Genomic DNA, 25854 nt, shown 5'->3' with positions numbered 1-25854 from the left:
CTTCCTAAGTTTTGGTGATAACCAAAATAAAGGTAAACAAAAAATAGCGACATTCCTCTCTCTTGGCATAGCTTATCTGATGACCTCCGTTCTCTTCTTTGCTACTCATCATAAACCAACAGCTCTTGCTGCATTCTCAGCTGAACTGAACTGGCTGCCTTGCTCGTGCGCCTGAGCGCTAACTCGGAGGACGTGAGCCCCTCTGCCCCCAAACCTGAATGCCACTGTGCTTCTCTTTGGCTCTTGTGCGGTCACCTCTGTGGGCAGTGGCAGGCACCCTAGCACCTCTCAGGATGTTCCTCCCCATGCTCCAGGCACTTTCTCTGTCTCCCAGCATGGCCCTTTTGTCATTGGTAGTTTTGAATTTATTTTTCTCTTTTCTCCCAAGAGTGACAGTTCTGTAATAACTTGACCCAGAAACCCTTTCAAAACACACGTAATAACTACAACTTTATGGAAAGTTTCTTAATAAGCATCCTCAACCAAAGGACAAATGGAGAGATTTCAGAGCCAGGATTCTCTGCATTTCTGAGCTCTGAGCCACTTTGGAATTTTTAGTCATGATATTGTGAATTTTTAAATGTATTATTACTTGTTAATGTGTCCTCATTTATCAAGGAAAATAAGGATTCTGAGAAGCCAATCAAGGCACTGCAGATGGATCTTTCTGTGCCAGGCACTGAAGAATTTGCTGATTCAGACCATGCTCTCCAAGGGTCTGAGGTGTCCCTAGTCCCTGATAGATGACAGGAGCATTCTGGTTTTAACCCAGATTGCAGTTGCACACAATTTGGCAGACTAACATTAAGCGCTGAATCATTTTGCTTTTATCTATTTTGCATAAGAAATAAGATTACTCTAACTTCTTCCCTTCCTCCCCTGCAGAGAGTCAATGACAAATTCATTTTCTTTCATCAGAGCGTGTTTGTGGTATGGAACAGTGGTGTTCACTTTGGGGAACTGATGCACGCGTGTGACATACTTTGATCATTTTCAATCTCTTTTCCTCTTTCTCCACTTTTCTCTCTTCCCCAAATCACTTCCACATCTCCAAGTGTCTACATTCTAGCTATTATTTCTTCTTTATTATATTATTTACCTATGTCTTAGTTTTCTCATGTAAAAGTTATATTTCACATGGGCTGATGGTTTCAAGTTCAATCCACTTTCTTGCAAATGATAGGATTTCATTCTTCCTTATGGCTGACAAGACTCACATATAACTTTCTTTATTGACTCATCTCTTGACAGGCATCTATGATATTTACAAATTGTAAATTGTTGGTATAAATGTAGGCATGCATATATTACCATAGTCTTTATCACTGCAGTCTTATATATATCATGATAATCTTTACCTTATTCATGAATATACCTAGGACAGACATAGCTGGATTAAATGGAATTTGTATTTTCAGTGTTTTGAGCAATCTCTTTGCTGATTTTCATGGTTGTACTCACTTAGATTCCCACTAATAGTGTAGAAAGGGTTCTTTTTTTCCACATCCTCTCCAGCAATTTATTGTTTTTGCATTCTTGATGATTGTAAGAAGGAATCTCAAAATCTATATATATACACTTAAGATTACCAAAATGATTGTACTACTAGTTCTCTTAGTTCTTGGAACCAAACAGTTAATGTCTGTAGGATTAAATCAAAATTGCATGACTATATCTGGTAATTTGAGTAAGACTTTTGAAGATAACTATGCAAAACAACAAAATTAGTTATGTTCCTACCATCTTGTTTTGAAAGCCTACGTTGTTATTGTTTTGAGATTTTTGTTATAGTTATTTATTTGACTCTTGCTTCTTATTTTCCTTATACTTTGTTGTGTATTGTTTTGTTTTTCCTTCTGATATCGAAAGAATAGATGTAAATGTAGGCTTATATACATCTAGAACTTCACCTAAAGAGTTTACAAGAATTGATTTTAGTATGTGTGATGGTATGAACAGATACATTGAAGTAAATGAGACATCACTGTAGCCATTGCTGATTTCCTATCATTTTGTTTTGAAGTCTAATAATGCTTTTATTCTTGGTTTTGATTGGTTTTATTCTGTTTTCAATTATTTGATTTCAATATGCATGACGATATGGACAGCTATTTTGAAGAAAACAAGAGAGCATATGGTAGCCATTACTGATTTTCTAATGTCTGCTTTTCAAGACCCATGAGGCTCTCATTCTTTTGTTTTGATTGCTTTTATATTATTTTGTTTTGTGTTAACTTACTGTGTGTGAAGGTATGGACAACTATTTTGAAGAAAACAAGAGCCACTATAGTATCCATTCTTGATTTCCTATTGTCTTAAAGTCCTGTGTTTGTGTTGTTTTACTCTGATCTGTTTTGTTTTGTTTTATTCTTTTTAAAATTAAAAAAAGAAGAAGGAATCTGTTGGGAGCAGTTGAAATTGGAAATTGAACACATGTGCAGGGCTTTTGCATGGCCAGGGACAAGATAAGATAATGGTTGAGGACACCTGGCTCCAACTCCAGTTAGCTAAATAAAGACCGTAGCTAAGGGCATTTCACCCCTGTAGTGAAACGCAACATGAGGATCTCCTAAAATACTTGCCCCTAGTCTGTTACTTGCAAAATCCTTGAACCACTCCCAAGGTCTGTTCAGTTTCCTATATTGTTTGAAAAAATAATAAATAAAGGCTGCCTAGAGACATCCCCTGTCTTAGTCCTCAGAGTCTCAGACTCTTAGAGGGTTTTGATCCTCCTGGATCCTAATATCATACCACTTGTCTTATTTATTTAAGCCTTCACTGTACACTCATTTGGGAGACTGGGGATCTAGGCTAGGTCTCTGATAAGAATCTCAGAGTTGTTTTGATTTACACTTGTCTAATGGCTAAAAATGTTAAACATTTTTTTCATATACTTATTGGGCATTTGTAGTTTTAAAAAGGGTCTATTTAGTTCATTTGGTCATTGTTCTTCAGGAGCTAATTTTTTGACCTCTTTTTTTAGTCTAGATGCTAGTCCTCTATCGGCTGGTAAAATTTTTCGCTCATTCTGTAGTTTTCTCTTTACTTTATCAACCATTTCCTTGGCTCTGCAGAATCTTTTAAAGTTGATGTCATACATGTGTTGATAGTTGATATTACTTCCTCCCATAGGAGTTCAGGAAATTTTCCCCTGTGTGATGGCTTTAAGTGTTTGTCCTGCGTTATTTTCCAGTGGTTTCAAAGTTTCTGCTTTTATATACAGGCTGTTGATCAAAAAATACATTTTTAAAAATACCTTGAAGAAAGTGTAGCATTAAATTAGAAAAAGGAGGAGGAGGTAAGATGTCAAAATATTAGTGAACCATGAGAACCAAAGGAAATGCTAAGCAGTGAGAATTGAAATCCTGATCTGTGTAATTGAAGAATACAGAAATGTAATTCCATATGGAATACGCAATGGTAGAATACTGGAAAAAATTATGTGTGAGGGTAAATGAGTGTATGCGGATGAGTTCAGAGTTTATACTGACTTGAAAAGAAAAATCCACACGAATAGCCTGAGTCTTGGGGGGCAGGTTGGGTTCGGGGGTATAAGGACTTCTAAGCTAGCGCAGTGAGAAGCATGTTGGAGCTGCGCCTAAGAGACCAGGGAAAGCTGTACTGGTGAGGCTGTTATGATTTATATCTAAAGTGTTCCCTGAACATTTCAAGTGTTTAAAGTGGTGACTGGCTCATGGGGCACCATCACTGATGAGTTTATAGCTGAGTGTGCTGTTAAAAAGTAGGGCTTGGTCTGAAGGAGTGGTCAGTGTGGGCGGAACTGAAGGGTGTATTCATGGTCCTCGCTCCTCCCCTCTCTCTGCTTCCTGGTTGCCATGAGTAGGGCAGCTCCCCCTGGCACCTCTTCGCCCATGTTCTTTCTGCTTTAGACTCAGCCAGCTAGAGAATGAAGCCTCTGAAATTTTGAGCCAAATAGACCTCTTGTCAATTATGTTGTGAATGCTGGGTGTTTTAACCCAGTAGTGGAAATGTGACTGTATCTAGTAGTTGAGAAGCCTTTCAGAATAGTTTAGTGGGGGGAGTTTGGAAGGATTTGGAGAGATGGGCTGAAAACCCTAGGATGTTGAAAGTACAGTGTGATGGATGGCTTTAGTCAGAGGTTAGAAGAACAGGATGTAGGTAGGAATGTAGACAGTAATGGCCAGGTTTAGCGGATTTCCACTAGGAACAAGGACTATACTGGAAATTAACCTAAAGACCATGTGTGTTTCATTTTGCCAAACAGTGTGTCTATATTTTGTAAGGTCCTGAAACTGCATGTGAACTTGAATGTAAAGATAGCAGACTAATTGATTTGGTGGAGGAAATTTCAAGGCAATCCAAGTATGGATGAAGACATGGATAATTCTGGTTGCTTTTTGCAGAAGCTACAGTGAAATCAGGAATACAACAAAGCTGAAAGATTAAACATAATTGTGATTTGGCCAGAAATGAAGCAAACATGAAGTTGGGGCCAAAGAAAGTATGGTTATTAAAAAGATTAGTGCATTAAAAAAGAAGCCAAGAACTGGATATAATGGTGCACACTTGTAATCATAGCATTCTAGGAGGCTGAGGCAGGAGGCTTATGAGTTCCAACCCAGACTGTGCAACTTAGTGACTTAATGGGAACCTGTTTTTAAAAAGCAAAAAACCAAAAAGAAACAAACAAAAGGTTGGGCAGGTAGTTCAGTATGGAGGTCCCGGGTTCAATCTCTAGTAGTAGAAAGAAAAAGCCCAGTATTTTACTCCTAGACAATAGAAAGAGGACTTGAGGGCATCTCAGATACTGGGCAGGTCCCACTCTGAGTGAGCACAAGGAGGTTGTTTTGAGAAAAGAGCCCTAGACAAGTACCCTGCTCATTCTAGGCCATCTAGGGAAATGCATCCCTGAGTTCAGCCATCTGGACACGCAGAGGCCACTGCAGCACTGTCCTCCCTGCCCCACACTGTTTGTGCTTGACACTATTCACGTGGTGTTTTGGTTTTGCTTTTGGTGCTCAAGGCCAGCAGAGTCAGTAGAGGCAGAGCTGCTCAAGTCCTCAGGAGCTCACAACCATCCTTGTGTGCAAGATGTGGAGCCACAAAACTGAGTATTTACCATCAGGTTTTAGTCTGATCCCGTCATTGCAATGTTCTTTCCTTTAGAAAGGAACTGTGTACTCTGTGATATTGAGTGCTGAAAATACTTAGTTTTCTTTTTGATTTTTAGAGGGGCTCAGAGTGAAAAGTTTGCCTTGAGTCTCGGAAGACTTCGTATTTGGACTTCTGAAAAAAATGCTAAAAGTTTTGAGGCTTCAATAACTCTTGGAGGTATACCAAGAGCACTTTGCATAATGAGATGAAGGTGAGCTTTTGGGGACCAGGGTTAGCACATTATTGTTTAGGTCTACAGTATCCCCCAAACTCTCTGACACCTGGGAGTGGTTACTGGATCATGGCAACCCCCTACTTACCAGTAGGTCAGTCCACTGATGGGTTCGTAGCTAAATATTCTATTAGACGGGGGCCTGTCCTGGAAAGAGGGTCTCTTGTCCCTTGCTCCCTTTCCCTGTGCTTCCTGGCTGCCGTGGGCTGGACAGCCTTTCTCAACTGTGCCTTTCACTGTGCTCTTTTTGCTTTGAAGCCAGGAATTGAGCAGGAATGACCAGGAATTGAATCCTCCGGAAACATGAACTAAATAAAGTAAACCCTCCTTTAAATTGTGAATGCTGGCTGTTTTGTCCCTGGGATGGGGAGATCTCTAACCTAGTAGCATTTGGCTGTCACTTATCTTTGGTTTCTTATCTACAAAGTGAGAGATTTGGTTAGATTTGTGAAGACTGTTACATCTGCTGGCATTTTATAATGTGTGACTGTGCAGGTATTAAATATTTTCTCCACTAAACAAGGCTTGTGCATACAAACAGGAACCTGGAAATAAGTAAATAATAAATAAGAAACATTTTAATTTATTTTTTTCCCTTTGTGGCACTGGAGATTGGACCTGGGGCCTTCATCACCGGCCCTTTTTGAGACTAAGTCATGATACGTGAATCAGTTGCCCAGCCTGGGCTTGAACTTATGATCCTCCTGCCTCAGTTTCTCAGAGTGCTAGAATAGTTCATGCTTTTAGGAAACACCAGTCAAACACCACATAGAGACCTTTCCTATCAGATCAAACTTTTACTGCAGAAACTTTACCAGTCAGGAATTAAACACATTGCATATTTTCATGTGTTTTCACCGAGAAACAATGAAGTTTCAGGAACTGAATTGTAGGATAGACGACAAAAATAGCATCTCGGTGCCTTGACAGCAGTGTAGAAACATTTTCTCATAAAATATGGCAGATGCTGTGCTTTTGTTAGGAATAAAAGTTAGGAATAAAAAAAGGAATAAAAGTGCTTTTGTTAGGAATAAAAATACCTGTTATAAATGCCATTTAGCTCTGTATTCATTTCCTTACCAAGCTCTCACCACTGCCTTCAGCGCTCTGACACAGATATCCCAGGCCATTTGCGAACTTAATTTTAGTCTTATCATGGGAAAAGACACATGGGAACAGCTAAAGCCTAGCCACGTTTGCATTTTCTTATTCTTTTTCTAAAAATGAGGGCTGTGACTCCTAGAACTACGGGGTGGTGGAGGGAAGCCGAGGGTTGAGATATGACTGAGAAGCATGCAGATTTCTTATGGCTCAAGCTCTTAAAGCCAGGCGGCCCTTGAAAACCACTGCTAATTAAAGCAGTGTCTGCTGAGACTGTAAGTCTGAAATGCACTGTTTGAATGAGTCTTTCGGTATCGCTCTGTGTGATGGTGCTAACAGGAGATGGACGGATTGCAGGCTTGAACTGAGTTGTGTTTCCTAGTGACCTTTGCAGCACATTATACGTGCAGCAAAATGTTTTCCAGGTCTTCACTGGGGGGATTACAATGCAATATCGGGTTGTTGTGCCCTAGGTATGAGCCCCTAAGGAATGACAGAGTGTCTTATTAGTGATGGAATTACATTAGAGTGCTGGGCTTTGTTTTCCTACATGGTCTTCATAAAAATAAGGAGATGATTATGAAACAGTGGGGAGGGGTACTTGTGGTTTAATTGCTGGTCTGTCCTCATTATTTGTAACCTGAACATTTCTCAAGGGTCCTTTGGACATTAGTTAGTGGAAGTTTCCGGATGTGGGAGGCAGCCGAAGAAGACGTCAGGCCCACCTCGTTCTTCAAATCAGACCTCTTAACTTTGTGGATGTCAAGTGTAGCAATTCAGAGACCAACTCTTGCTTCTGTATACAAACTTGATAGCATTCACCTTACAAGAGGATGGGAGAGGCCGTGGGACTGTTTTCTCAAAATTTTCCCGGGGATATCATGTTGCATGCAGCAAAGGACTGCAGAAAGGAAATGTCAGCGTGAACTAACGAGTTAATCGCAGGCAGTGGGCAGCTCTCTCAGATCCTGGGACAGAAGCGTGGAAACACAAATGTTTCCATCCCTGTCGTGCTTTCTGCTCAGCTCAGCCTGCAGCCCTGGAGTCCTGGATGTGTTGCTATGCTCTGTTTCTGCTCTTTTAGGGAAGCACTCACGCTGCGCCCTCCCTGGCTGCCCGGTTCTCCTCTGCAGTGGGCTCAGGAAAGGACGTGCAAGCTGGGCTTGTGGGCTTCCGGGGTGCTCCTTTCTCCCCATCCCCTCACCACAGCCCAGCCTGCACGGGGATTCTCCTTCCTTGATTCCAGAGCCCGTCCGGATTTCCAAAGCCATTTATGAGGCTTCCTTCCTGGAAGCTCAGCCTCTTCTGCAAGGCCATGCAGCTCTGTCCTTTGCATCTTCCAGAAATTTGCAGCGTTCTTTTTCATAGATTCTCTTTCCTTTCTGGGTCTTTCTTTGTTGTAGATTTATTGTTTCAAAGTCCTTTTTGCTCATGGTAATAACGTCAAGATAGGAGAGAAATACCCATTTTTATCAGCTATCTTAAACCTGGAGCCCCCTGGCTTATTTTTTTTAAGACTTCCTTTTCCTTTTGAGCTCTATTTGGGTTGAAAATTATTTTCAGCAGGTAGTGAATCTTGTGGAATATTCTTATTCTTTATCAAGGGTTCTATGGTTTGGTTTCACCAAAATTCAAATTTTAAGAGTTGCCAGTAGTGATTGATGGGACTCTTAGAGGTAACTACGTTGTGAGGTTGGAGCCATGCTGCGTGGATTGGGGCTCTGCAAAAAGCCCCAAATGAACCTGTGGGTTCATTTCCTTTCATTTTCTTGCTATGAGAGGACACAGAGTTTGCTCTGTTTTTGCCTTCCACCCCTTCCACTATGCAAGGATGCCTAGAAATCACCATTCATCATGAAGCAGACTTCAACAGGCACCAAACACATCGGTGCCTTTTCTCAGACTCTAAGTCTGCAGAACTACCAAAGCATTCATCTCCTGTGTGTCCACTGGGGAGCTTGTAGCCTTCCACAACTTCATTAAATTTTCATTTTATCTCTGTTAGGTAAAGAGACGAAGTTTCAAAAATAAGACTGTTGAAAAAATTCTGCCTCTTCCTGAAGATACTGTGGCCCAGGTTCAGTGGAGAATAATTATATGACATGAATGATAATATTACAGAGTTCTGTTCAGAATTTCCTAATTTATGACTACTACCTTCCTCTGGTATCTCCTTTTCTTGCAAATAAGATATTCTCCCAGGAAGGAAACATTCTAATTCTAATTTCTTTAAACTTAAGAGGTTTTCTAAAAAAGATATACTCTTTTTTTTAAACCAATGACTATAGGTAGAACACTTTTCTGGGGTGTAATACAGATTGAGTTTCACCTATTAGACTCCATATGTTCTTCCTGGCCAGATATTTTTATTCTAGGAATTTGTCTGAAGCAAGGAAATATACATATATTTAGTTATAATAATGCTTATTGTAATGCCATTTAGAAAACTGAAAATAATGAGCACAATAGGAGAATTACATGGTATCTGTGATTACATGGTATAAGGACATGGAAAGGCATTGGCATCAACATGGACAATGCATTCCTTTTTCTTCCGAGTGCAGATGATCCGTGAAGGAATGCGGTCATTCTTCAGCTCCTCTGCTGGGGCAGAGCATCAGCGCCTAACCACTGGACAGGTCTATGCAGCATGTCCCAAGATTTGCTAAATGCTAGGATCTTAGTGACCCAGCTAAAGGCAACATTACTACGTATGTGAGGATGCACAGTATCCAGTTTGATTCTTGGCAGGGACTTAGATCTAATCCCTCTTCTGATTCAGCCACATCTGGGGAGCTGGGGGTTTGACTTTTGCAGGCCTGTTTCCAACAGGGCATGAGGAGATACTTCGAAAGACTCATCCTGAGCAAGGACACTGATGAGATACTGTGTTTTTGCTCATGGGAAATACTAGACCCTGAACATGGCAGGGAGATTTCCTGCCTGGTTGACCCTTTTGATCATAACTGAGAGTAAAAAACGAATGCTTTCCCACAAAACCAAGGACACTAAATGCTGGTGTGTGTGGTGCCAGCAGCTGGTGGGCGAGAGCTCTGGACAAAGGGAACAAAAGGGGACGGCTTTGGCTGGGGGCAGAGACGCTGGGGGCAGGATTGCAGATGCAGACGTTGGCGGTGGCAGCACCAGAGTGTGACAGGTGGGGAATGGAAGCCCTCACACATTTGTCACTGTGAAACTGTCCCAGAGTGGGTGAAGCACAGCGAGAGAGACTTTTTAAATGCTATTTTTGGTGATTGATCACCCATTGGAATCCAACAGCAGGTTATATTATTTTTTTGTTAAAATTAAGGAGTACAAAATAGACTTTACAACTGGTTATTTCCAGTCGCCATGAAATACTTTACTTCTGAAAGTTCTAATCAGTGATATGGCTTGTGAAATCAGTAAAACCTAAGTTATTTTTTGAGGGTTTTATGTTTATTTTGAAGGAGTTTATATTTTGCTTAAATTCTTATTCATTTTTGGGGTGGTTTCTAGGGACTGAGCCAGGGGTTTCTTATTGAACTACATTTCCAGCCTTTTTTATTTTCTTATTTTGAGGAGGGGTCTTACTAGAGCACTAAGTTGCCCAGACTGGTTGTGGCATTTGCGATCCTTCTGCCTCAGCCTCCTAAAGCACTAAGCACAGCCTCTTAAAGCACTAAGACCTAGTGCTTTAGCCTAAGACCTAAAGCACTAGGTCTTAGGCTTACAAAGCCATACCTGGCTAGATTTTCCTCATCCTACCGAACTCCAATTCGGAGAGAGATGACCTCTGGTCACACTCTGCAGGATAACTAGAGAGGGTCAGTGAAGATATCTGGAATTTGGTGCATTTGGTATTTATTTAAAATATCGGAGACATAAAAGTGATGATATTTTGGTTCCCCTCGTGTTTAAAATCTGGCACACTTTTAGGTTGACATCTCTCAAGTTATAGGAAGGAATGAACTGGTTATTTTGAAGGCAACAGGCATGCTGACACTTTCCTTCTTTTTGTTGCTTTTTTGGGACTAGTTCCTACTCTGTACAGTAGCCAAGGGTGGTCTAGATCTCACTATGCAGTCCGGTTGGTTTTGAACTTGCATTCTTGCTGCCTCTGTCTCCCGAATGCTGGGATTACAGGTGTGTACTGCCATGCTAGCCATGATATTTTTATTACTCTGCTTTTATTGATATCTCATCACTAATAATTGGATAATTATTGACATTTCAACTCAGTAGTCTAAACATTTTAGAGTATCATCCTTACAAATAATTTTTAATTGAGTTTTAAAACTGAATCTTAACCACACTAATGTTATAATAAAATTGAAAGACAAATTCACTTGATTAGTAATGTAGGATAAGCTGAGTAATTTTGTCTAGATGATAGTGATACTGATAATGGCTATTATCAGTATCACTGATGATCTGTGGTACACAAATCATATGACACTTGTGACCTTCACCCCGACTTATGAGGTCAGGGATGCTCCATTTACAGCCGAAAGAACTGTGCCTTGGAGCAGCTGGTCCAGGACAGCAGTGATGAGGAGGGCAGGCTGGGTCTCCTCTTCACTCCTCACCGGGACCCATACCCTCTCAGGCTGACCCAAAGCCTCTGCCCGCCACAGCTCTCTGGCGATTTCCTGTTTCCCTTGTGCTCATTCTGATATATAATAACTGAGCCATCAGAGCTGATGCTTAGTTTAAGGAATCTGCTTTATTCTCTGTTCTTGAAACGAAAGACTAATGTTTCACCATCATAAAATGGAATAAAATGCTACTACTACATATGCTAATTTACTTATTCTCTGTTAGAACACTAGTGTACCTTTGGAGATACATTGAAATTTTCCTAGGAATAGAGGTACATGAGAGATTTACATTTCCTATCATGAATGTCTGTTTGATTTCTTATGGGGACCTAATTTATTGACCAACTATTGTTGTCTGACCTTAGTTGCAAACCTAATAAAGAAGATATCTAACACTATTTCTCTCCCATTAATTTTAAATCATTCCCTCAGATATCTACTGGTGTATCAGATCAGAGAATTATTCAGAATTTCTTTAAAACAGGTGATTACTAATTTGTTCTTCATCTGTCTTTATCAGCAGTGTCATCGGCGGTTAGGATTATTTGATGTCACTAGTGCCACATAGACGGGATTTGGCAGGATATGATCTTGAAGCTTGGCTTTTCACTTAGCGCAGCCCTTGCAGCCCACACCTGGGGGCAGGGCCCTGGCCTTTCCTCTCTAGGAACTTTGCTGTTAAAGTCTGGTGGTGTGGTCCCATTAGTTTGCCTATGTGGTCACTCATCGAGGGATCTTGGGTTGGTTTCCAGTTTTTAGCTATTATAAATACAGCTGCTGTGAACATTTCACATTTCATTGTGAAAATAGATTTTCATTTCTCTGTGATAAATGCCTGTGAGTGCAATCCTGGGTCATATAGTAAACTAATATTTTAGTTTAAAAGGCATTGTTGAATACAGCAGAGTGGCTGTATTATTTATGTTTTTATTAGCAGCATATGAAAGATCCAGTTTCTCTACATTTCCCCAAATGTTTAGTGTTACCATTACTTTTTAGTTTAGTTTAGTTACTTTAAAGGATGTGCAGTAGTATCTGACTGTATGCCATTGATATTTATATTTAAAACTATTGAACACCTTTTAATGTGCTTATTTGCTCCGTTTATGAGATGTCTGTTCAGATCTGATATCCACTTATAGGTGAGGCTGGGTTTTTTTTTTTAAATTACTTTTTGAAAGAGACTTGAGTTTGCATTGTAGATGCATGTATTTCTTCTTCCCTTTCCTCTTCCTTCTTGTTTGGTTATGGATGACCAAACATCGCAGCATGATCTACTAGAAGGACAAGCACACCATACTTATCAGCTTCATGACCTACTGCCCTCTAAGGGCCTCACAGTGGGGGTGAGGATTTCAGTGTATACACAGACACTGTATATGCTGGGGGTGAGCATTTCAGTGTATATACAGGCACTGTGTACACTGGGGGTGAGGATTTCAGTGTATACACAGACATTGTATACGCTGGGGGTAAGGTTTTCAGTGTATACACAGACATTCAGTCCATAGCATCTGGTTACATTTTATGGTAGAAGAATGATCCCAGTCTTCATAGCTTCATAGCTACAGACTCAGTGGTATAACCAGTACCCTTGGCCAAGAGAGAGGAGAAGCTCAGGCCAGTTTCCTAAATATTCACTGACTTTCTTGTCAAGTGAGAATCTAGGGAGAGAAAGAGAAGTGTAGATAGCTCCTGCAACTTTCCGTTGGGTATAACATTGGTTACTTGTTCAAAGGTGTGGAAATACTGTGTTCAAACGTGTACATCACCAGCATCACAAATGTCATCATGAAGTTACTAGGGGATGTGAACTGTCCTTATCTTTGGTCTTTCATTATCCTTCATTGAATCCTGCAGGGTCGAACACCAGCATGGGGCGAATTACTGAGCCTCCCTTGGTCAGCTTCTCAGAATTGCTAGGAAAATATTGAGCTAGCTAAACTGAGTCTCCTCCTAGTTTTAACTTATGTATCTCATGTTTAAGCTACAGAAGGAGGCCAATCCACACTATTTCTGTTTTTTTATTAACCAGAGACAATAACTCTTGTAAAACTATACTTACTAAAAAGTATAGCTTTTTTCAAAGCTATACTAATTAAAAAGTATAGCTTTTTTCAAAGCACATATCTGCAAACAGAAAAATGTGATATTATTGGAATCCCCAGGTTTCAAGTTTATTAGGACAATATAGAATAAATATTGAGCAAAGATTTAAAATAACTTTAAAGGAGTAGATTGTTAATTTAAAAGCAATCTAGTTACTTTCTCAAGTGTTTGAGTAGTCTGAGCCCTGTGCCCTTGGTGTGAGGGGATTTGCACAGTGGAGAGTCCTGCTGGCTGGAGGGAGGGCCGTGAGCACTCCCAGGCTCTAGCCTCTCCCTAGCTATGCAATTAGGCAAATTTATAGACTTCTGTAAACACCAGACTGTGACTGTGTGATTAAGATTACCACAGTACCTATGTCAAAGGCTTATTATGAGAGATTCTGTGTGTAAAAATCTTGACAGTTATTTTCCTGTAGTTATAGTCAGTCACCAAAGTTTTAATGGAAGAGCTGTTGGGTGGTTGATTTGCTTCTATAAGGTGGTCTAAATTGCTGTTAGAAGGGGACTCAAATTTATTGACTTAGTAAAAATCTGTATTTTTAGCCTCACACAATAACTTCAGAAGAGATGACAGTGGAGATGGGGTCTGGAATATGTTGTACTCAGTAACAGCAAAGTGGAAATTCATAGTTTGTCCCTGCCGTGTTGGGGACGGGAGAAAGGCATGTAACTCCTTAAGAACTTGCAGATAGTGCCAGGACTTGACAAGCGGTCCTTCAGTATTGCCTCGGGGTGCCACAGGGGTAGGGAAGCTGTTTGTGGTATTTCCTGCTTTTGTCCTTGGTTGATGCACAGATTAATCGGAGTTTGAGCAGTCCGAAGAGAATCTCTAACAGGTTGCATTGTTTTCTCCCTGCCATGACCTGCTCTGCATCTTCTTTGGTCGATAATTCCACACATGTTCTCTACAGGGCTCTTGTCTACACCCTCAGAACCGCAGGAGTTTCTTAGACCCACAGCTCCAAGCATGGATTCCCTGTATTTGGTGTCTGGAATCTTGCCAGTTTCCCTGGCTTTCCTGGAGCAGCTCTGTAACCCGATGTGATTAAGTGGCCCTGAATCAGGGATTTCTTTTTTAAGATATTTGTGGGACACCAAAAGTAGAGAGTGTGTGCTTCTGTGAGGTGTGGTATGTGTGTGCACAACAGTGTGTATGAGCTTGTGTGTCAGAGAAAGAGAGACAGAGACAAATACTGTGAAAGAGGCCCTGAAATTGTTTTCAAACAGTACTGTTCTGTGTTAGGGTTTTAGGGAAAGGCATCATCACTCTAAAGAGGAGGCTGAGGCAGGAGAATTGCTTAAACTCATGAGTTTGAGGCCAGGCTGAGCAGCACAGGAAGTCCTGGCCTCAAACAAGTATATGGGGAGGGGCAGCCTGCTAGCCTTTTGGAAATGCTGGTAAATTTGGAAGGCCACCCCAGGCTGTTGAGAAAGCAAAGGTCATCAGACAGCGGTTGCCTTGCCACGGTGAAAGGTGATGCTGAGGGGGACACTGATGGTCTTCCGCATGGGAGGACCGACCGTGGGTCTCCCACGGGGGAACAAAGACCCAGCGCTGAATAACAAACACCGAGTCGTGCTTGGGTTCTGACACCCAGTCGGGGCTGTCATGCCTTTGTCCTGCGGAGGTGTCATTGGCATGGTCTCTGTGGGGAGCCTCGCTTGTGTCACTGTGACCCCAACACTGTTATTTACACCGATTGGCCACTTTCTCCATGATTTAATGAGGAAATAAGGAAACCAGAGGAGGCTCCGTGGGGTTCGGATTTCATCTAAAAGACTGTCTTTTTCTCCTGAGGTTGCACCCTTCCTCACAGGGCTCTTAAGGTACTTTATGTTTATGGAATTATGATTCCTTAGAAAATAATTATTGATCAATGAGGTCAAAAGCTGCTCTTTCAATCATTTCTTCTCTACTTTCTGATGTTCTTAAAAGCTCTCCTGAATTTTCTGTTTATCAATCTGTGGTCTCTTTGCATATGTTACAGCCATTTTCCTTTAGTTCTTTTAAAATCCTCTCTGCCCTGTTTAGTACACAAATCCATTTTTGCTATATGCAAAAGTTCAAATGACAGCTTTTTGTATTTTATCATTCTTGTCACATGCCCATTTATTTTTCACATAAGGAAATTAGGTTTAAAACTGGCAGAGGTTTTTAATATGTCCCCACAAGAGACTGCCATCTGTCATATTAATTGAAGTAAACTTTACCGTCAGAAGATTTTTCTCTGACTGGAGTGGAGTACACATAAAAAAAGAAATCAGCAAAACCAATTTAAATAATTTCTTAAGATCGATATCTGTTGGATTTTTGAACAGTGAGCATTTCATTCATAACTTATGAGCAAATATATATAAAATCTTTGGAAATTAGCATTTGTAGTAATTTTAGGAAATAGTATGTAAAATGTTTCAGGGGTTTAAGTTTGATTTTTCATTTTCGTTTCCTGGATAATTTGTTAGAGACAGTGGAACTGGATGATGACATTTTATGAACTTTAAATTATTCTCTTCTGAGAACCATGCTGAGAGATGCCATTTGAACACAAACAAACACAAGTGGAATAACTCCGGAGGGAATAAACATGCTGGATTTAAGATGGATGAAGGATATTGAGGTTCACTAACGGCCAAGGCTTCTCTCCAGGGCAGAGCTCGCCTGTCTTTCAAAATGAGTGACAGCTTGCACATTTGGCAGGTTGCACTCATGGGCAATGCTGTACCTCAGGTTTAAAGATAAAGTGAAGTGAGCACTGGGGAGCCAACAGCCAATTAGAAAATTATCGTTGCCATGGCGCTGAGCTGCAAATTTGGTTAAAATGAGCAAAGGTATGGGTGCTGGCCTCATGTGGGAGGTACTCATGGTTTACTCATTGACTTAAAGCATGATGTTAAAATTAAGAAGCTATAATTCAGTTCTACTCTAGAATCAACTGTTCTCTTTTGCTTTTTTAAAATCCATGAAAAGAAATTGAAACGAATAAAGGTAATGTAATATGAGTACGACTGAAAGAGTGAAAAATAAATTTAAAATTACATTGTGGGTGTAATGGAGTTAAGGATTTTAAAGGGAGATTGTCCCACATGAGGGTGGGCTCCATTGGTAATGGTAAGTGGCCTTCTGTGCAAAGAGCTGTAGAGAAGCCAGGGCGGAAGCAGGCTATTTGGACATGGAGGTGGAAATTGGAGACAGATTGCAAGGCGTCAGGGAACCTGGAACCCCAGTAAGGTGGAAAAGGCACAGACTCACTGTCCTGATGTCCAGCCTCTCACCCCAGGACTCGGAGATCGCTCATTCCAATTCTTTAAGCCACTAAGTTTGTGGTAATTTGTTACTGGAACCCCAGGAAACATGAGGTATATAAACCTCTCTTATAGCAATATTTTTAAATGGTAACACTGGATATAACCTGAATGGTTGTTAGTGTGTGACTGGTTAACTAAATTAAGTCCTTAAGAATTAGGGTTAAACCAGTCATACTGACAAGTTACCAATGGCATATGAGGAAAAAGGATATAAAATAGTATCTCACATCTATCTCAGCGTTAATAGGTAAATCCCTGGGGTATAGATGAAATAATAAAATTTTAATAGTTATTAATGTAGCTATACACACAGTGCTTGCTTTGGAATTATTGAGGTGTGGACAAATTAAACTGTGTATATTTACGATTTTCAATGTGTCACTTTAATATATATTGTGGAATCATTACCACAATCAAGCTAACACATAGTTACTGCTTTTTTTATGTGTGGTGAGAAAGTCTAAGACCTACACTCTTGGCAATCTCTTTCTTGTTGCTAATGTTCTTTTTAATTTCTTCTTTATTAGAGTATGTTTGTGATACGCTCATCTTGGGGGTGGTACGTCTTTGTCACTTTTTAACTTCACTTTTCCCTTTGCCTCTTGTCTTCCGTCATCTCGATACCTTCACAAAGTCTACCTCCTCGTTTCCTGTCCTCTTGCATTTCGCTCTTAAAAGGACATATTTTGGGTTCCTCATGTAGGAGAAGCCATGTGGTGTTTAAGCTGTGTCTGATTTATTTCACTTAGCATTAGGGTTGAAAGAGCATCCATCTTCCTACCAATGCCTCAAATTGATCCTTTATGGATGAGGAGCAAATATCAAGTATTTAGTGCTGTGAAGTTGTCACCCCACGCTATGCACAGATACTCAGCAGGTAATTATCTTGTATCATGGAAACTTTGTAAACCGTGAACCATATCTTCCTGTTCTTCCTATTCTGTACCTGCACCTCCGGCAATGGCTGTTAAACTTTCTGTTCCTGAGTTCGACTTTTCAGATTCTGCACGTAAGTGAAATCATGCAGCATTTTTCTTTCTGTGCCTGAATTGTGTTACTTAATGTAACGACAGATAAATCGATCCATACATAAGCTATTATGAGAAACAGTGAAATGAGCATGAGATGCAGGTATTTCTTCGGCAGACTGATTGTACACCCAGAAGTGAGGTTGCCGGGTCGCCTGGTAGTTCCATTTCTGTTTCTTAGACGCCTTCTACCCTGTTTGTAATGACGGTACCAATTCATTTTCCTGTGGGTAGGGCTCAGCCTTTCCTGCTCCCACACCCTCAGCAGCAGCTCAGGTCCTGCTTGATAATGTGCTTTCTAACGCATGAGAAGCCCCATCTTGCTGGGGGTTCCACTTGCATTTCTCAGTCGGTTAACGCTTAATGATGCTAAGCACCCTTTCAGTGAATCTGTTGGTGCTTTTTGTGTCTGTTTGTAGAAATGTCTGCTCAGGCCTTTTGCTCATCTTTTAAATAGAGTTGCTTTCTTTCTTAACAGAGTTGAGACCCTCGGGGAGTTTGGACAGTTACTCCTTATCAGCTGTATAATTTGCAGTTCTTTCTCTTTCACAGATTTTCTGTTCACTTAATTGTTTCATTTGTGTAGAAGCTTTTTAGTTTGTGTCACTCTTATTTGTCTATTTTTACTTTTGTGGCTTGTGTTTTTAAGATAGTATTCAGAAACCATTGGTCAGACCACCGCCACTGAAGCCCTGTGTGTCACTGGCTGAGAGGTGGGAAGGTGACCACGAATGGGAAGGGAGATGTGTAACTTAGAGGGGTACGGGGACCTCCGGGAAGATTAGATCTGGTCATAGCTGTTCAGTGTAAATGACTGGCCAAAATCTCAGGCACAGAGATTTTCTGCAAGTGGACGCTGCAGCTATGGCTGCCTGGAGCTGGGACTATGCCCTGGTCCTCTAGTCGCCACAGGGCTTTGCAGGGTTCCTAGACCCACGCTCCTCCCTCTTATGTCAGAAAGGTGGAAAGAGCACTCTCTAACACTTCAGTATAATCTTCTCCTGACCTCTTCCAGCTGAAATTATTTAGAAAACAGCTTAAATTTATCTTAAAAATTGAATGTGAATTTTGTATTTTACTTCCTGATATAGCTATATTTGCTTTAAAGTAGAAGTGATATTACAAATTTAAAAAAATTACTTTTTAAAGCTTTAATTCTCATAAGATGTAGTGCACTGAAATGATCAGTCTTGAAAAAATAGGACTGATCTGAAGAAGCAATGCAGGGTATCATCTATATGATTTCTCTCTTGGTGTTTGGGTTTATTCAACTTTGAGAAGTTCATGCCCAACCTCAGCCCTTATTAGGAAAGCCACTGCCACAAGCCCATGGCTTTCATGTTTTGTGTCAGTGTGTTCACTACTCACCATGGTGCTAAGCTCTCTGGGCCAAGAGAACCAGCTGGCTCACAAGTGGCACAGGCAGCAAGGTCTCTGCAGAGATGGGCTGGACTTTCTCTCAGGATTGGGGAGCAGAAGGCCTGCTGATGATGGGAGTTACCGGGTTCGAAGAGATGAGGAGTTTTAGGAGATTTACGCCTGAGTAGTGGGAAACTCTCATCTTCAATAAATTTAAGGACAATCAAGTTTAGCCTTGCAATAGTGTGTGGAATGGATGAGGTTGAAGAAAACCTGGCACCAGAGGCAAAGTAGCATCTCTATACATCTGTCTGTTTCCTGTTGCTATAGAAGAATATCTGAGACTGGGTGTTTCATGAAGAAAAGAAGTTTATTTAACTCATAGTTGAAGCAGATGGTCCAAAATTGGGTGGCTGGTCATCCAGCCTCTGTGAGGGTCCTGCTGGTTTTTACATCACTGCAGAAGGCATCATGGTGGCATCTGCGATGGGAGAGATTGCATGACTAGGCAGGAAGGCAGAGGGGCAAAGGGCCAGGCTCATTCTTCTACAACAACTCACTCTCTCAAGAACTCACTGCAGGAGGCCCGTGTGGTCCCTTCCTACCACAGTGCCCCAGAGACCTGGTTACTTTGCTCGACCTCACCACTTTATTTTGTGCTGGGGATTAAACCCAGAATTACTGCACATACTAAGTCTAAACCCTAGCACTGAGCTGACGGTCAGCTCCTGCCCCCCCCCCAAAGGGGGTTGCAAGCCATAAGTCCAGCACATTGAGAACCCAAGTCCCAAACACAAATTCTTGGGACATGAACCTAACCAAAGCACAGCACTCTGTCATACCAAAGTGTGGGGGGCGGCCTGCAATGGGATTCTGACCCTGACAGTCTCTTCATAGATTTGGATCTGTGTGGAGTTGTGCATTTGTGACTTTATATAAAGATTCATCAAAAAGATGACAGCAGCACTTATTTCTTTCTTGGCAAGCAGAGTCACAACCGAACTTTTGCTGGGTGCCAGTCTTGGGACTGGGAGTTGGATTAATCCTGTGCGCCCGCAGGACCTTACTAAAAGGAAAAAATGTTCCAAAGTTTATTTAAGGTGATAGTTGTGTCAATGTTAAAATCATTGAATTTGTACACTTGAAATGGGTGGGTTTTATGTCATTTGAAATAAGCCAATAAAACTTTTTTTTAAAAGTCAAACTTTTCAGATTTTCCAAAAGAACACACACGGTATCATTCCATGGGCTCTGCAGGGTCACAGTCTACAGAGTGAACTGCCTGACTATTTAGGTTCTTACATTTGACAAATATCCCACCTAGCTTGGTCTTTGGTTTCTGCTTCGAGAATTAAAAACCACTACAACTTTAAAAGCTGCCGCAGTTCTTTCAGATCAACGAGAAGAGAATGTCAAGCGGACATCCTCCATGGATCCTTCTCGAATTGCTCTTTGAGCGTGCCAGAATTAGTATGACTCGTGCGACTCAGCGCCACATCTTTTCCTATAGAAGTCTGATTGCTCTGTGTGGGATCTGTCACTACTGTTTTATTTTTTTTTATTTTATTTTATTTTTTATTTAAGAGGAAAAAGAGAAAAACACAAAACAAAACAAAGCAGTGTAAGGTTACACATAATACAGAACTACAAAAAAAAAACATAACAGTAAGAAATCACCTGTTAATAGATTACATATTATCATCTTGGAAATAGTTGCTCAAATCACAGTATCAAAGAATACAAAGTAGACATTCAAACAGAGAGACTGCAAACAGCTGTGTTCAATGATCCAAAAACATTAATATAGTCAGCTATTTAACATCCCTAAACACACTTGCTGTTATATCCGTTAGAGCTCTTTTTTTTTCCCTCCCTCTCTTTTTTACAACAAAATTTACACATTTTGGATTTTATTACTCCTTAGTTCTTATTACTTTTTTGGGGGGGGGGAGAATAAAGTCAAATATGGCAAAACAAAGCTATAAGTCAAAACCAAGGATGGACATAGCACATGATGTAGAACAGAGTACAAGGTTATTAACAATGGTTATCAACATTGTCTCTTGTTTCCTTAAAAGGAATTGTCTATCTCATTAGATATTATAAAGTTGGACAAAACAGTGGAGAACAAGACCAGTAAAACTTAGGCATTGTGAACATTACAGGACTTCCAAAGGAGACAATAGTCAAACCAGAATGGGCATCTTTGTGAATCTTATTGCCTTCAAATTAGTTGCCTATACCTTCAGACTTGCTACTATCGCACAGAATGGAACAGAGTCTAATCAGTCAAAACAAGATCTTGGGAGTATTACAGGATTTCAAAACAAGTTAATAGGAGATCAAAAAGAGTTACTACTATATATCCTAATTTTTTAAATTTTTCCCTTAATTAAAATAAACATAAGAAATAGCTAAATAATTTTTTTAAAGAATAGTAGTTACCATAGTGTCTGTCTTTTTCCTTAAAATATTTGGATAAAACTTCATATACTATAGCTTCAAATATTTCCATATCAAAAAGCCCAGAATAAAGCCTTTCTAATTAATAAGTGAAAATTTTATAAGGCTTCAAGGCCACATAATGGGGAATCATGATTATCACATATTTTTATATATTTGAATCATTACTTACATTAGGGAAACTATTCGGTATTCATACATGCGAGATTGATTTATTTCACTTATGAGTATGGTCTCAAGCTGCGCCCATTTATTGATAAATATCTCAATGCGATCCTTCTTTATAGCTGAATAATACTCCATTGTATAGAAATACCACAACTTTTTTATCCATTCCTCAGTTGATGGACACTTGGGTTGTTTCCAAGATCTGGCGATTACAAATTGTGCTGCTATAAACATAGGTGCACATATATCCCTGTGGTATGATGCTTTCAGTTCTTCTGGGAATATGCCTAGAAGTGGAATAGCTGGAATAAATGGGATTTCCAATCCCAACTTTTTGAGAAACCTCCAGACAGACCTCCACAAAGGCTGTACCAGTCTACACTCCTACCAACAGTGCAGGAGAGTTCCTTTTTCCCCACAGCCTCTCCAGCATTTGTTGTTGTTGGTTTTCTTGATCCTGGCCATTCTTTCAGGAGTGAGATGGTATCTCAGTGTGGTTTTAATTTGCATTTCTCTAATGACCAATAATGATGAGCATTTTTTCATGTATTTATTTGCCATTTGCATTTCTTCATCTGAGAATTGCATATTCATCTCAGATGCCCATTTTTGGATTGGATCTTTGAATTTTGGAGGTCTGAGTTTTTTTAATTCTTTATATGTTTTAGACAAGAGTCCCTTGTCTGAGAGAGAGTTCACTAAAATCTTTTCCCAGTTTGTGGGTTTTCTTTTCACTATGCTGGAGATTTCTTTTGACATGCAAAAACTTTTTAATAAGCAGTGGTCCCAGTTATTGATTCTTGGAAGTATTTCCCGTGCAGTTTGAGTCCTATTCATGAATTCTTTACCTACTCCTATGTCTCCAAGGTTTCTACCCAATTTGTCTTCCAATAGATTTAGCGTTTCTGTTTTAATATTCAGATCTTTGACCCATTTAGATTTTAATTTAGTACATGGTGATAGACATGGGTCTAGCTTTAGTTTTCGGCAAATGGAGAGCCAGTTTTTCCAGCACCATTTATTAAAGAGACTGTCGTTCTTCCAGTGAACCTGCTTGGCTCCTTTATCAAAGATAAGGTGGTTGAGTGTGTTTGTAGTTGTGGTTGTATCTTCTAATCTATTCCATTGATCTTCAGCTCTGTTTTGATTCCAATACCATGTTGATTTTATTACTGTTGCTTTGTAGTATAATTTCAAGTCAGGGATTGTGATGCCTCCTGCTTTGTCTTTGCTGCTTAGAACTGCTTTTGCGATTCTAGGTCTCTTCTGGTTCCAGATGAAATTTAGGAGTGATTTCTCTAGATCTATAAGGTATGTTGATGGTATTTCTATTGGGATTGCATTGAATCTGTATAAGAGTTTTGGGAGAATGGCCATCTTCACAATGTTTGTTCTTCCTATCCATGAGCAAGGGATGTCTTTCCATTTTCTGAGATCATCTTCAATTTCCTTTTTCAGTGTATTATAGTTTTCACTGTATAAGTCTTTCACTTCTTTCGTAAGAGTAATTCCTAAATATTTCATTTTTTTGCTTGCTAATGTGAATAGTCCAGTTTCCCTTATTTCCCTCTCTGTGGTTTTGTTGTTTGTGTATAGGAATGCTATTGATTTCTGAGTATTGATTTTGTATCCAGCCACATTACTGAATTTATTTATTGTATCTAAGAGTCTTTCAATGGAGCTTAGGGGGTCTTCTATGTAGAGTATCATGTCATCTGCAAACAATGACAACTTAACTTCTTCTTTTCTTATCTTTACCCCTTTTATTTCTCTTTCTTGCCTAATTGCTCTGGCTAGTACTTCCAGTACTATATTAAATAGGAGTGGTGATAAAGGACATCCTTGTCTTGTGCCTGATTTTAAAGTAAAGGCTTTCAATTTTTGGCAATTTAGTATGATGCTGGCTGTTGGTTTGTCATAAATGGCCTTTATTATATTGAGGTAAAGACCATCTATTCCAATTTTCTGTAGAGTTTTTATCATGAATAAATGTTGGATCTTATCGAAGGCTTTTTCTGCATCTATAGAAATGATCATGTGATTCTTATTTTTGGCTTTATTGATATGGTGGATTACATTTATTGATTTGCGTATGTTGAACCATCCTTGCATTCCTGGGATGAATCCCACTTGGTCATGGTGTATAATCTTCTTGATGATTTGCTGGATCCTATTTGCCAATATTTTATTGAGGGTTTTTGCATCTGTGTTCATTAGGGAGATCGGTCTATAGTTCTCCTTTTTAGTTGGGTCTTTCTCAGGTTTTGGTACTAGAGTGATATTTGCTTCCAGGAATGACTTAGGAAGGATTGCTTCCCTTTCAATTTCATTGAATAGTTTGAGGAGTGTCGGCATTAGGTCTTCTTTGTATTTCTTGTAGAATTCTGCAGTGAATCCATCTGGGCCTGGGCTCTTCTTGGTGGGTAAGGACTTAATTACATTTTCAATTTCAGTAACCGAGATTGGGTTATTCAACAATTTTACATCCTCTTGATCTAGCTTTGGCACTTCATATGCTTCTAAGAAACTGTCTATTTCTTCTGTGTTATCAAACTTTTGAGAGTAGAGGTTTTTGAAATAGGTGTTGATGATCTTCTGTATTTCTATTGGGTCTGTAGTGACTTCTCCTTTTTCATTTCTTATTGCATGAATTTGAGCTTTTTCTTTCCTTTTTTTAATAAGGTTGGCTAGGGGCTTATCGATTTTATTTATTCTTTCAAAGAACCAACTCTTTGATTTGTTGATCCTTTGGATTGTTTTCTTAGTCTCTATTGCATTGACTTCTGCTCTGATTTTTATAATTTCCTCTCTTCTTTTGGCTTTGGGCTTGACTTGATCTTCTTTTTCTAGCTGTTTGAGGTGTAGCATCAAGTTATTTATTTGTATTCATTCTGTTTTCCTGATGTGGGAACTCAGTGCAATAAATTTTCCTCTCAGGACGGCTTTCATTGCATCCCACAGATTCCGGTAAGTTGTATCTGCATTTTCATTTTCTTTTAGGTATTGTTTGATTTCTTCTTTAATTTCTTCTGTGACCCACTGATTACTCAAGAGTGTGTTATTCAGTTTCCATGTGTTTGTGGGATTTTTGCAGTATCTTTTATCATTAATTTCTAATTTCAGAGCGCTGTGATCCGATAACATGCAAGGGATGATTTCAGCTCCTTTGCACTTGTTTAAATATGTTCTATGAGCTAATATATGGTCTATTTTAGAAAATGATACATGTACTGCTGAGAAGAATGTGTATTCTGATGTTGTTGGGTGGAACATTCTGTATATGTCTATCAAACCCATTTGTTCACAGGTATGATTCAGTTCTGTTATTTCTTTACTCATTTTCTGTCTGGTCGATCTGTCCCTTGGTGTCAATGGCATATTAAGGTCTCCTGTTACAATTGTGTTACTGATAATTTGAGTTTTCATTTCTGTTAATAATTGTTTTATATAACTGGGCGCTCTGGAGTTTGGTGCGTATATATTTAAGATAGTTATCTCTTCATCTTGGAGTTTTCCCCTTACGAGTATGTAGTGACCTTCTTTATCCTTGATGGTCATTGTTGGTTTAAAGTTCACGTTTTCCTAAAACAGAATGGCTACTCCTGCCTTTTTTTGGATTCCTGCTGCATGAAGAATTGTTTTCCATCCTTTGACTTTCAGTCTGTGAGTATCCTTCTGGGTTAGATGGGTTTCCTGTAAACAGCATATGGTTGGATTTTGTTTCTTGATCCATTCTGCTAGTCTGTTTCTTTTGATTGGTGCATTGAGACCATTTACATTAATGGTTATTACTGTTAAATGTTGGTTAATTGTAGGATTCTTATTTCTCTGCTGTTGCATCTTTATCTTTCTGTTCTGTTTAATTATTTGCTTTGCTTAGTGGTTTTTTCCTTTGTGTATCTAAACTGTCTTTCAATATTTTTTGCAGGGTCGGTTTGGTGTTCATGAAGTTCTTCAGCTGTTCTTTGTCATTGAAGTATCGTATTTCACCATCTATTTTAAATGATAGTTTTGCAGGATATATCAGTCTAGGTTGGAAATCATTTTGCTTTAGGATCTGGAATACTTCACTCCATGCTCTTCTTGACTTTATTGTTTTTGATGAGAAGTCTGCTGTGATTCTGATAGGTTTTCCTTTATAAGTGATCTGTCTTTTCTCTCTGACAGCTTTTAATAATCTATTCTTGTGTTGGATTTCTGGGATGGTGATTATTATATGTCTGGGTGTAGTTTTATTTTGGTTATGACTATTTGGAGTTCTATATGCTTCACTGATCCTGATGTCAGTTTCTGATCTCATGCTTGGGAAGTTTTCAGCTATTGCTTCTCTAAATATCCTCTTGATATCCTTTATGTTGTCTCCTTCTTTTTCA

The sequence above is a fragment of the Cavia porcellus genome, unplaced genomic scaffold (assembly GCF_034190915.1).
Source record: "Cavia porcellus strain 051 isolate PalLab524CR breed Dunkin Hartley unplaced genomic scaffold, mCavPor4.1 scaffold_7, whole genome shotgun sequence".
NCBI classification, from domain to species: Eukaryota; Metazoa; Chordata; class Mammalia; order Rodentia; family Caviidae; genus Cavia; species Cavia porcellus.
This window is presented reverse-complemented; position numbering follows the sequence as displayed.